This window comes from Chiloscyllium plagiosum, unplaced genomic scaffold, assembly GCF_037043375.1.
Source record: "Chiloscyllium plagiosum isolate Xiang-an unplaced genomic scaffold, Cpla_swu_hap1 HiC_scaffold_27, whole genome shotgun sequence".
Lineage (NCBI taxonomy): Eukaryota > Metazoa > Chordata > Chondrichthyes > Orectolobiformes > Hemiscylliidae > Chiloscyllium > Chiloscyllium plagiosum.
The window spans coordinates 33,042,563-33,055,881 of record NW_028270165.1 but is presented as its reverse complement, the minus strand read 5'-3'; the positions used below and the strand labels follow the sequence as shown (position 1 = coordinate 33,055,881).

Below are 13,319 nucleotides of genomic sequence, written 5' to 3'. Positions count from 1 at the left end.
ACACCAATCCCCTCCTGTCTGATATAAACCACCCCAAAATTAATGACACCAATCCCCTCCTGTCTGATATAAACCAGCCCCACAGTCACTGACACCAATCCCCTCCTGTCTGATATAAACCAGCCACACAGTCACTAACACCAATCCCCTCCTGTCTAATATAAACCAGCCCCACAGTCACTGACACCACTCCCCTCCTGTCTGATATAAACCAGCCCCACAGTCACTGACACCAATCCCCTCCTGTCTGATATAAACCAGCCCCACAGTCACTGACACCAATCCCCTCCTATCTGATATAAACCAGCCCCACAGTCACTGACACCAATCCCCTCCTGTCTGATATATACCAGCCGTACAGACACTGACACCAATCCCCTCCTGTCTGATATAAACCAGCCCCACAGTCAGTGACAGGAATCCCCTCCTGTCTGATATAAACCAGCCCCACAGTCACTGACACCAATCCCCTCCTGTCTGATATAAACCAGCCCACAGTCACTGACACCAATCCCCTCCTGTCTGATATAAACCAGCCCCACAGTCACTGACACCAATCCCCTCCTGTCTGATATAAACCAGTCCCACAGTCACTGACACCAATCCCCTCCTGTCTGATATAAACCAGCCCCACAGTCACTGACATCAATCCCCTCCTGTCTGATAAAACCCAGCCCCACAGTCACTGACACCAATCCCCTCCTGTCTGATATAAACCAGCCCCACAGTCACTGACAACAATCCCCTCCTGTCTGATATAAACCAGCCCCACAGTCACTGACACCAATCCCCTCCTGTCTGATGTAAACCTGCCCCACAGTCACTGACACCAATCCCCTCCTGTCTGATGTAAACCTGCCCCACAGTCACTGACACCAATCCCCTCCTGTCTGATGTAAACCTGCCCCACAGTCACTGACACCAATATCCCCCTGTCTGATATAAACCAGTCCCACAGTCACTGACACCAATCCCCTCCTGTCTGATATAAACCAGCCCCACAGTCACTGACACCAATCCCCTCCTGTCTGATATAAACCAGTCCCACAGTCCCTGACACCAATTCCCTCCTGTCTGATATAAACCAGTCCCACAGTCACTGACACCAATCCCCTCGTGTCTGATATAAACCAGTCCCACAGTCACTGTCACCAATCCCCTCGTGTCTGAGATAAACCAGTCCCACAGTCACTGACACCAATCCCCTCCTGTCTGATATAAACCAGTCCCACAGTCCCTGACACCAATTCCCTCCTGTCTGATATAAACCAGCCCCACAGTCACTGACACCAATCCCCTCCTGTCTGATATAAACCAGCCCCACAGTCACTGACACCAATCCCCTCCTGTCTGATGTAAACCTGCCCCACAGTCACTGACACCAATCTCCTCCTGTCTGATATAAACCAGTCCCACAGTCACTGACACCAATCCCCTCGTGTCTGATATAAACCAGTCCCACAGTCACTGTCACCAATCCCCTCCTGTCTGATATAAACCAGTCCCACAGTCCCTGACACCAATTCCCTCCTGTCTGATATAAACCAGCACCACAGTCACTGACACCAATCCGCTCCTGTCTGATATAAACCAGCCCCATAGTCACTGACACCAATCCCCTCCTGTCTGATATAAACCAGCCCCACAGTCACTGACACCAATCCCCTCCTGTCTTATACAAACCAGTCCCACAGTCCCTGACACCAATTCCCTCCTGTCTGATATAAACCAGCCCCACAGTCAGTGACACCAATCCCTTCCTGTCTGATATAAACCAGCCCCACAGTCACTAACACCAATCCCCTCCTGTCTGATATATACCAGCCCCACAGTCACTGACACCAATCCCCTCCTGTCTGATATAAACTAGGCCCACAGTCCCTGACACCAATCCCCTCCTGTCTGATATAACCCAGCCCCACAGTCACTGACACTAATCCCCTCCTGTCAGATATAGACCAGTCCCACAGTCCCTGACACCAATTCCCTCCTGTCTGATATAAACCAGCCCCACAGTCACTGACACCAATCCCCTCCTGTCTGATATAAACCAGCCCCACAGTTACTGACGCCAATCCCCTCCTGTCTGATGTAAACCTGCCCCACAGTCACTGACACCAATCTCCACCTGTCTGATATAAACCAGCCCCACAGTCACTGACACCAATCCCCTCCTGTCTGATATAAACCAGTCCCACAGTCCCTGACACCAATTCCCTCCTGTCTGATATAAACCAGCCCCACAGTCAGTGACACCAATCCCTTCCTGTCTGATATAAACCAGCCCCACAGTCACTAACACCAATCTCCTCCTGTCTGATATATACCAGCCCCACAGTCACTGACACCAATCCCCTCCTGTCTGATATAAACTAGGCCCACAGTCACTGACACCAATCCCCTCCTGTCTGATATAAACCAGCCCCACAGTCACTGACACCAATCCCCTCCTGTCTGATATAAACCAGCCCCACAGTCACTGACACCAATCCCCTCCTGTCTGATGTAAACCTGCCCCACAGTCACTGACACCAATCTCCTCCTGTCTGAGATAAACCAGTCCCACAGTCACTGACACCAATCCCCTCGTGTCTGATATAAACCAGTCCCACAGTCCCTGACACCAATTCCCTCCTGTCTGATATAAACCAGCCCCACAATCAGTGACACCAATCCCTTCCTGTCTGATATAAACCAGCCCCACAGTCACTAACACCAATCCCCTCCTGTCTGATATATACCAGCCCCACAGTCACTGACACCAATCCCCTCCTGTCTGATATAAACTAGGCCCACAGTCCCTGACACCAATCCCCTCCTGTCTGATATAAACCAGTTCCACAGTCACTAACACCAATCCCCTCCTGTCTGATATAAACCAGTCCCACAGTCACTGACACCAATTCCCTCCTGTCTGATATAAACCAGCCCCACAGTCACTGACACCAATCCGCTCCTGTCTGATATAAACCAGCCCCATAGTCACTGACACCAATCCCCTCCTGTCTGATATAAACCAGCCCCACAGTCACTGACACCAATCCCCTCCTGTCTTATACAAACCAGTCCCACAGTCCCTGACACCAATTCCCTCCTGTCTGATATAAACCAGCCCCACAGTCAGTGACACCAATCCCTTCCTGTCTGATATAAACCAGCCCCACAGTCACTAACACCAATCCCCTCCTGTCTGATATATACCAGCCCCACAGTCACTGACACCAATCCCCTCCTGTCTGATATAAACTAGGCCCACAGTCCCTGACACCAATCCCCTCCTGTCTGATATAACCCAGCCCCACAGTCACTGACACTAATCCCCTCCTGTCAGATATAGACCAGTCCCACAGTCACTGATACCAATCCCCTCTTGTCTGAAATAAACCAGCCCCACAGTCACTGTCACCAATCCCCTCCTGTCTGATATAACCAGCCCCACAGTCACTGACACCAATCCCCTCCTGTCTGATATAAACCAGCCCCATAGTCACTGACACCAATCCCCTCCTGTCTGATATAAACCAGCCCCACAGTCACTGACACCAATCCCCTCCTGTCTTATACAAACCAGCCCCACAGTCACTGACAACAATCCCCTCCTGTCTGATATAAACCAGCACCACAGTCACTGACGCCAATCCCCTCCTGTCTGATATAAACCAGTCCCACAGTCACTGACACCAATCTCCCGCTGTCTGATATAAACCAGCCCCACAGTCACTGACACCAATGTCCCCCTGTCTGATATAAACCAGCCCCACTGTCGGTGACACCAATCCCCTCCTGTCTGATATAAACCAGCCCCACAGTCACTGACACCAATCCCCTCCTGTCTGATATAAACCAGCACCACAGTCACTGACAACAATCCCCACTTGTCTTATTTAAACCAGTCTCACAGTCACTGACACCAATCCCCTCCTGTCTGATATAAACCAGCCCCACAGACACTGACACCAATCCCCTCCTCTCTGATATAAACCAGCCCACAGTCACTGACACCAATCCCCTCCTGTCTGATATACACCAGCCCCACAGTCACTGACGCCAATCCCCTCCTGTCTGATATAAACCAGCCCCACAGTCACTGACACCAATCCCCTCCTATCTGATATAAACCAGCCCCACAGTCACTGACACCAATCCCCTCCTGTCTGATATAAACCAGTCCCACAGTCACTGACACCAATCCCCTCCTGTCTGATATAAACCAGCCCCACAGTCAGTGACACCAATCCCCTCCTGTCTGATTTAAACCAGTCTCACAGTCACTGACACCAATCCCCTCCTGTCTGATATAAACCAGGCCCACAGTCACTGACACCAATCCCCTCCTGTCTGATATAAACCAGGCCCACAGTCACTGACACCAATCTCCCCCTGTCTGATATAAACCAGTCCCACAGTCACTGACACCAATCCCCTCCTGTCTGATATAAACCAGCTCCACAGTCACTAACACCAATCCCCTCCTGTCTGATATAAACCAGCCCCACAGTCACTGACACCAATCCCCTCCTGTCTGATATAAACCAGTCCCACAGTCACTGACACCAATCCCCTCCTGTCTGATATAAACCAGCCCCACAGACACTGACACCAATCCCCTCCTGTCTGATATAAACCAGCCCCACAGTCACTGACACCAATCCCCTCCTGTCTGATATAAACCAGCCCCACAGTCACTGACACCAATCTCCCGCAGTCTGATATAAACCAGCCCCACAGTCACTGACACCAATCCCCTCCTGTCTGATACAAACCAGCCCCACAGTCACTGACACCAATCCCCCCCTGTCTGATATAAACCATACCCACAGTCACTGACACCAATCCCCTCCTGTCTGATATCAACCAGTCCCACAGTCACTGACAACAATCCCCACTTGTCTTATTTAAACCAGTCTCACAGTCACTGACACCAATCCCCTCCTGTCTGATATAAACCAGCCCCACAGACACTGACACCAATCCCCTCCTCTCTGATATAAACCAGCCCACAGTCACTGACACCAATCCCCTCCTGTCTGATATACACCAGCCCCACAGTCACTGACGCCATTCCCCTCCTGTCTGATATAAACCAGCCCCACAGTCACTGACACCAATCCTCTCCTGTCTGATATAAACCAGCCCCACAGTCACTGACACCAATCCCCTCCTGTCTGATATAAACCAGCCCCACAGTCACTGACACCAATCCCCTCCTGTCTGATTTAAACCAGTCTCACAGTCACTGACACCAATCCCCTCCTGTCTGATATAAACCAGGCCCACAGTCACTGACACCAATCCCCTCCTGTCTGATATAAACCAGCCCCACAGTCACTGACACCAATCTCCCCCTGTCTGATATAAACCAGCTCCCACAGTCACTAACACCAATCCCCTCCCATCTGTTATAAACCAGCCCCACAGTCACTGACACCAATCCCCTCCTGTCTGATATAAACCAGCCCCACAGTCACTGACACCAATCCTCTCCTGTCTGATATAAACCAGCCCCACAGTCACTGACACCAATCTGCCATGCCTCTCAGACTGAATTGACTTCTGATCATTGTAGATTTGACACTCCCCATCAAGGCGATGGTTCACCCATTGAAACCAGCATGAACAACACTTTATGATTACTGAGTCTACTTAACAATAACACCACTCGTGTATTACGTTTCACATGGTAATGCCCAGATCCATACACTGAACATCATCTTCACATAACATTATCCAGTAGGTTTCATGCCCTTAGCATGAGGTGAATGAATTTCTTTCTAACAATATGCAGATTTTACTGTATTTCTGTGAACATATTTTCTCCAGGATATTTCCGTTTTTGCTCTGAATGTATCCAGTTAGGAACGTTGCACCATTGAGACATCCCATTACTTGCAGATCTGATTAATATTCATCATGGAATGGATATTGGGTTATCAATAAACTCGTCCAGAGTTGTATATCAGCAGATTTCATGTATTCCATCAATATTTGCATCTCTTCACCAGTCAGCTTGTCATCCTGTTTCCGTTTTCCTGCATCTCTTGAAGCAAACACTCAGAGACACAGTGTGGCTCTACCGTATTTACCATTATTCCCAGCCATGGCCAGAGCACGATCGCCCATGTACGCTCGAGTTCCTGATCTTCTTTCAAACAGCAGATTTTTGAGGAATTATTTCGTCACTTTCAGGGAGCTCCCTCCAAACAAGGCAACATTTATATTGATTGGGTGACCGTTACAATCAGTGAGCATCAACAGTAAAGATTGCGTGGGAAATCATGTCTCACAAACTCGATTGAGTTTTTTGAAGAAATAACAAAGAGAATTGACGAGGGCAGAGCAGTAGATGTGATCTATATGGACTTCAGTAAGGCGTTCGACAAGGTTCCCCATGGGAGACTGATTAGCAAGTTTAGATCTCACGGAATACAGGGAGAGCTAGCCATTTGGATACAGAACTGGCTCAAAGATAGAAGACAGAGGGTGGTGGTGGGAGGGTTGTTTTTCAGACCGGAGGCCTGTGACCAGTGGAGTGCCACAAGGGTCGGTGCTGGGTCCTCTACTTGTTTTCCTTTTGATAAATGATTTGGATGCAAGCACAAGAGGTATGGTTAATAAGTTTGCAGAAGACACCAGAATTGGAGGTGTGGTGGACAATGAAGAGGGTAACCTCAGATTACAAGAGGATCTTGATCAGATGGGCAAATGGGCTGAGGAGTGGCAGATGGAGTTTAATTTAGATAAATGTGAGATGCTGCATTTTTGGAAAGCAAATCTTAGCAGGTAAGGTCCTAGGGAGTGTTGCTAAACAAAGAGACCTTGGAGTGCAGGTTCATAGCTCCTTGAAAGTGGAGTCGCAGGTAGATAGGATAGTGAAGAAGGCGTTTGGTATGCTTCCTTTTATTGGTCAGAGTATTGAGAACAGGAGTTGGGAGGTCATGTTGCGGCTGTACAGGACATTGGTTAGGTCACTGTTGCAATATTGCGTGCAATTCTGGACTCCTTCTTATCAGAAAAATGTTGTGAAACTCGAAAGGGTTCAGGAAAGGTTTACAAGGATGTTGCCAGGGTTGGAGGATTTGAGCTATAAGGAGAGACTGAACAGACTGGGGCTGTTTTCCCTGGAGCGTCGGAGGCTGAGGGGTGACCGACAAAATTATGAGGGGCATGGATAGGATAAATAGACAAAGTCTTTTCCCTGGGGTCGGGGAGTCCAGAACTAGAGGGCATAGGTTGAGAGTGAGAGGGGAAAGATATAAAAGAGACCTAAGGGGCAATGTTTTCGTACAGAGGGTGGTGCATGTATAGAATGAGCTGCCAGAGGAAGTGGTGGAGGCTGGTACAATGACAGCATTTAAAAGGCATTTGGATGGGTATATGAATAGGAAGGGTTTGGAGGGATTATGGGCCGGGTGCTGGCAGGTGGGACTAGATTGGATTGGGATATCTGGTCGGCATGGACAGGTTGGACCGAAGGGTCTGTTTCCGTGCTGTACATCTCTATGATTCGATGACTCTGTTTAGACATCTGGCATTACACAATGGATGTCCCTCACCTCGTTAAACCACTGCCTTTGCCTCCAGCACCTTAGTGTTTCCTGTGGGTTCTTATCTGGTTAAAGTCATGCTAGCTGATCCTGTGTTAGGCAAACCTAAACTTAACTCTCTCCCTTCCTGCTCATACCTTATACACATTCTCAAGCTGGAAGTCAAAGATCACTTTGTCGTGCTTCACCTGTCCAGGATTGTACGTCTTTGGAATAATCACACCATCACATTGTACCTGATAACACAGGCCATTTGAGCTGTTGCTTTGAGGTGGAGGGGTTGATTTATCAAGAATGGCTGAACAGCTTAGGCCTTTATTCATTACCGTTTTGAGGAATGAGGGGCGATATTGTTGAAACATACAATATTCTGATGGCCTTGTCAGTTGACATGTGGGGTGAGTCGCAAACTCGGGGACATAGTTCCAGAATAGGGCTGCATTAATTTAAACCTGAGATGTGATGGAGTTCTTTTCTCCCAGAGGGTGAAGGTCTGAACTGCTCTACCCCAGAGTGTTATGGAGGCAGTTTCAAGAGGAGCGGTTTAGGTGTTTCGAGTCAGAGAGGTCCACAGCATGAAAACAGGCTCTGTTGCCCAATTTATCTAATTCCATTTGCCTGCATCTGGTCCATATCCCTCCATACCTACCACTCCCACGTACCTGTCTAAATGTTTCTCAAATGACACAATTGTACTCGCTTCCACCACTAACTCTGGCAGCCCGTTCCAGACACTCACCACCCTCTCTGCGTGAAAAACATTGCTCTCTCTTTGTACCTCTTTTGTACCTCTCCTCTCTCACCTTCAACCTATGCCCTCTCGTTTTAGACTCCCCTACCATGGGGAAAAGCTGTTGGCTATCTACCTCATCTGTGCCACTCATGGTTTTATAGACCTCTGTAAGGTTATTCTTCAGCCTCCAACGCTCCGGGAGAAAACATCCCAGACTATTCAACCTCTCCTTATAACTCAAACCTTCCAGTCCAAGTAGCATCCTGGTGAATCTTTTCTACACTGTTTCTAGTTTAATAACATCCTCTCTATAGTATGATGATCAGGATAGCACACTGTGCTCCAAATGAGGCCTCACCAACACCTTATACAGTTTCAACAATTTGTGCCAATCCTATACTCAATATTCTGACTGATGAAAGCAAGCCTTCTTCTGCATCCGGTCTACCGAGACTCCACTTTCAAGAAGCTATGAACCCTGTGCCCTGACATCTCTTTGTTCTATAACACTCTGCAGGGCCCTTCCATTGTGTACGTCCTGCCCTGGTTTGATGCAACACCTTGTATTTATCTAAATTAAACTCCATCTGCCATTCCTCTGCCCACTGGCTGAGTTGGTCAAGTTCTCACTGCATTCCCAATTAACCTTCTTCACTGTCCACTGTACCACCAAGCTTGGTGTTATCTGCAAACTTACTGACCATTTTTAAAGTATTGAGAATACTGCTCCTACATTTTATGAACTTATATCAGAATTGAGGAGAAACAACTTCTACCAGAGGGGAATTCACTCCCCCAACGTGCGGTGGATGCTGGGACAGTGAGGAAATTTGAGGAGGAGTTATACGGATTTTTGACTGGTAATGGTGGGAAGGGATATGAGAGAAGGCAGAAAAATGGGGGTGAGGTGCATATCAGGGAGAAAGTGAGGACTGCAGATTCTGGAGATCAGAGTCGAGGGTGAGGTGCTGGAAAAAGCACAGCAGGTCAGGCAGCATCCGAGGAGCAGGACAAATCAATGTTTCGAGCATAAGCCCTTCATCAGGAGGTGGGAGGTGGGGGTGGGGGAGCTGAGAGATAAATGGGAGCAGGGGTGGGAATGTGAGGGATTATAACAGACATGATTGAATGGTGGAGCAGACTCGATGGGCTGAATGGCGTAATTTTGCTCCTGTATCTTACGGATTTATGAGAAGTTGAGGGCGATGAGGAGTTTGCATGAAAGGGGAGTTGAGGCCTGGGACAGATCAGCCGTGATCTTGCTGAATGGCAGGGTAGGTTTGACGCACTTCTGATCCTATTTTTCTAACATTGTTATGACATCTGTGAGCCCCATGAAGCTTGGGAGGCACGAGTTGATGCGAGACTCTTTCAAATTGGCAACTGAGATTACATCGGCATCGGTCAAACGTAAAATGCACCAGTTCCTGCCCTTTTACCAGGGAAGCATTCACTCCAACATCAACATTATCCAAAGCCTCTCATGTCAAGGTCGTCCAGGCAATACTCGCACAGGGAGGGGTGGGGGTGCAGCGTATTTATTGGAATGATACCTGAACATCAGGGATGAAAGTACCAGGAGACGTTACAGAAATCAGTGGTGCATTTCCAGGAATTTAGAAAAGCGTGAATTCATCAAAATCTGTGAAATGAGGTTAGTGGGCAGTGGTGAGACCACATGTGCACAGCCGTGCACATTACTGGTCACCTTATTCCAGGATGGATGGAAATATGTTGGATTCGGGTCACAGAGGCTTTACCAGAGCTAAGCTGAAAATGTGTTGCTGGAAAAGTGCAGCAGGTCAGGCAGCATCCAGGGAACAGGAGAATCGACGTTTCGGGCATAAGCCCTTCTTCAGGAAGATTCTGAAGATTCTGAAGATTCTTCAGGATTCCTGAAGAAGGGCTTATGCCCGAAACGTCGATTCTCCTGTTCCCTGGATGCTGCCTGACCTGCTGCGCTTTTCCAGCAACACATTTTCAGCTCTGATCTCCAGCATCTGCAGACCTCACTTTCTTCTTACCAGACCTAAGACCTGGAATGGCCAGATTGTCTTATGAGTCGGGAATGTGGTGTTGGAAAAGCACAGCAGGTTAGGCAGCATCCGAAGAGCAGGAGAGTCGACGGTTCGGGCAAAAGCCCTTCTTCAGGAATGAGGCCTCCTCCTCTCTCTGCAAGAACAAGCTCTCCTCCTCTCTCTACAAGTATCTTGAAGACGTTCTCCTCCTCTCTCTACAAGGGCCTCATTCCTGATGTAGGGCTTTTGCCCGAAATGTCGATTTTCCTGCTCCTCGGATGCTGCCAGACCTGCTATGCTTTTCCAGCACCACACTCTTGACTCTGACTGTCCAGCATCTGCAGTCCTCACTTTCGCCAGGTAGTCTTCTGAGGAAAGGTTTGACAGGCTAAGCTTGTGTCAGTTCGAGTTTCAAACAGTAAGAGCAGCTTTGAAACTTCTTGAAACATAGAGGATCCTGAGGAGTCTTTGACGGGGTAGACGTGGAGGGGATGTTTTCACTCCTGGGAGAAGCTAGAACTCGGGAGCACTGTTTAAAAATCAGGGGATTCCCAGTTAAAACAGAGATAAGTTGAAATTTCTTCTCACAAGGTTATTTGGAACTCTCTTCCAGTGGAAGCAGAGTCTTGAAAAGTTTAAGGCAGAGGCAGATACATTCTTGATGAGAAAGGGTGTGGAAAGGGGAAGTGGGAAGATGGATTTGAGGTTACAATATGATCAGCTATGCCCGCATTGAAGGTCAGAGCAGGTGTGAGGGACCGAATGGCCAATCCCACTTCCTTATTCGGACATGAAGAGATTACATTACATTATTACATTACAGTACAGTGTGGAAACAGGCCCTTCGGCCCAACAAGTCCACACCGACCCGCCGAAGTGCAACCCACCCATGCCCCTACATTTACCCATTACCTAACACCAAGGGCAATTTAGCATGGCCAATTCACCTGACCTGCACATCTTTGGACTGTGGGAGGAAACCGGGGCACCCGGAGGAAACCCACGCAGACACGGGGAGAATGTGCAAACTCCACACAGTCAGTCGCCTGAGGCAGGAATTGAACCCGGGTCTCAGGCGCTGTGAGGCAGCAGTGCTAACCACTGTGCCACTGTGCCGCCCACAAGAGGAGCCGTTCCAACAGGCAACGTTGTGCCCACTGGCCGAAGGATCTCCGCGATGATGGGGCACAGCCTGAGGATTACAGCCAGACTTTTCTGGAGTGAAAAGAGGAGAGACTTCCATACCCAGAGAGTGGTTAGGCTTTGGAACTCTCTTCTACAAAGACAAGTTCATTGGTGATCAATTCTGTGTTTTAACACTGACAGAAAGAGATTTTTGTTATCCTGAGGAATATGGGGTAAAGTTGGGGAGAGGCGATGGTATTTTATGGAGGGAGGTAATCCCAATGGATGGTGAACAGGTTTGAAGCAGAATTCTTGGCTCTGCTAACTCTGCGAAGGGGATAATTTGCCAGTCTGATGTGATTGTGAGCTGATTGTTCAGTGGAGAGGAGTCGTTGACACAAAGGCTGCTGATATTAAACATACACGCCCATAAGACGTCTTTGTTCCACACAAAATCTCATCATTCCCCAAAACCCAGCCTTCCGACAGTCCACTCCTGGAGGGCCGACTCCTCAGGCCGACAATCTTCAATGGCAGGGGTTGTCCCAGAGGGACTGTTGGGAGCTTTGGGCTGTGTGTTGTTAGGAACCATAGTACTGTTACACATACAACAATTCATATACACACACACACGTAGGGAATTCAAAATTCAAAGACATTGCAGGTGCCTCTCTATCCAGAGACCAATTGTCCCAGCAGTTAACAGGCTCAAGCAAGCTTGCCCATCTCCTACTTTAAAGTGAACTTCAAAAGATTCATTGGCCTTTTTTTCAAGTGTCTGTCTTAAGACGGTAGACTCAGGAGAATCGCAAAGCATGCCAAACCTCCACAGGATAATTACAAGGTTAATTTTAGACCGGACACTTAAACCTGCCATCTCACTTTCATCAGGAACAGATCCCAGTTTGAGACCAATCTCTGATTTAACAGCACATTTCCAGCATTCACCATTGTTCTTACAGTCTCGAAATCTGCTTGTAAAGGGGTTTGTGTTATCGAGTCAGTCGGCATGAAAACAGAGCCTTTGGTCCACCAAGTCCACGTCGACCATGTTCCCAAAGTAAACTAGTCCCATCTGCCTGAGCTAGGTCCCTATCCTTCCAAACCTTTGCTATTCACGAACTTATCCAAATGTCTTTTAAATGGACTAACTGAACCTGCATTCACCACTTGCTTTAGCAGTTCATTCCACACGTGAACCACTCTCTTGCCCTTTTCAAATCTTTTTCCTCTCACCTTAAAAATGTGCCCACTGGTTTTGAACTCCCCCACCCCTGGGAAAAGACCCTAGTCATTCACCTTACCTATGGCCCTCATGGTTTTATAAACCTCAATAGGGTCACCCCTCAAGCTACTACACTCCTAGAAGGCCTATTCCTTAAGCCTACAATCTTCAAGGGCAGGGGTGAAAGAAGTCCCAGCCTTTTCAGCCTACATTTTTTTTTATCTCAAACCCTCCATTCTCGACAATGTCCTAGTAAATCTCTTCTGAACCCTCTCCAGTTTAATAATATCCTTCCTATAAGAGGGTGACCAGAATTGCACACAGTACTCTAGAGGAGGCCTCACCAACATCCTATATCCTTTTAGACCCTTTCTGGGAGCTCTGACCCATGGGAGAGCGTGGTGTGGACATGTTTCTTACACACCTTAGGATTAACCCTCACGGGATTGTGCTGCCAGTGAAGAGAGGTGAGAAAGACCACAGTGCCCTGGAGGACCACTCCCAAGGCTGAATATGTGTTCCTGCTTTGTGATCCTCCCACCCCTCCCCCACCCCCAGACTGTCCTTCCTGAGCTCCAGCCAAGCGATGGTCAACACTTGGGTGGAAAAGGTAAAAACAAGGACCGCAGATGCTGGAAACCAGAGTCTGGATTCGAGTGGTGCTGGAAAAGCAC

General features: G+C 48.3%; 1 protein-coding gene across 1 annotated transcript in view; it reads right to left on the bottom strand.

The window, feature by feature from the left end:
- LOC122546533 (uncharacterized) overlaps window positions 1-13,319 on the bottom strand; it is a 95,980-nt gene that overhangs the window by 81,861 nt on the left and 800 nt on the right. The gene's annotated exons all lie outside the window — the stretch shown is intronic.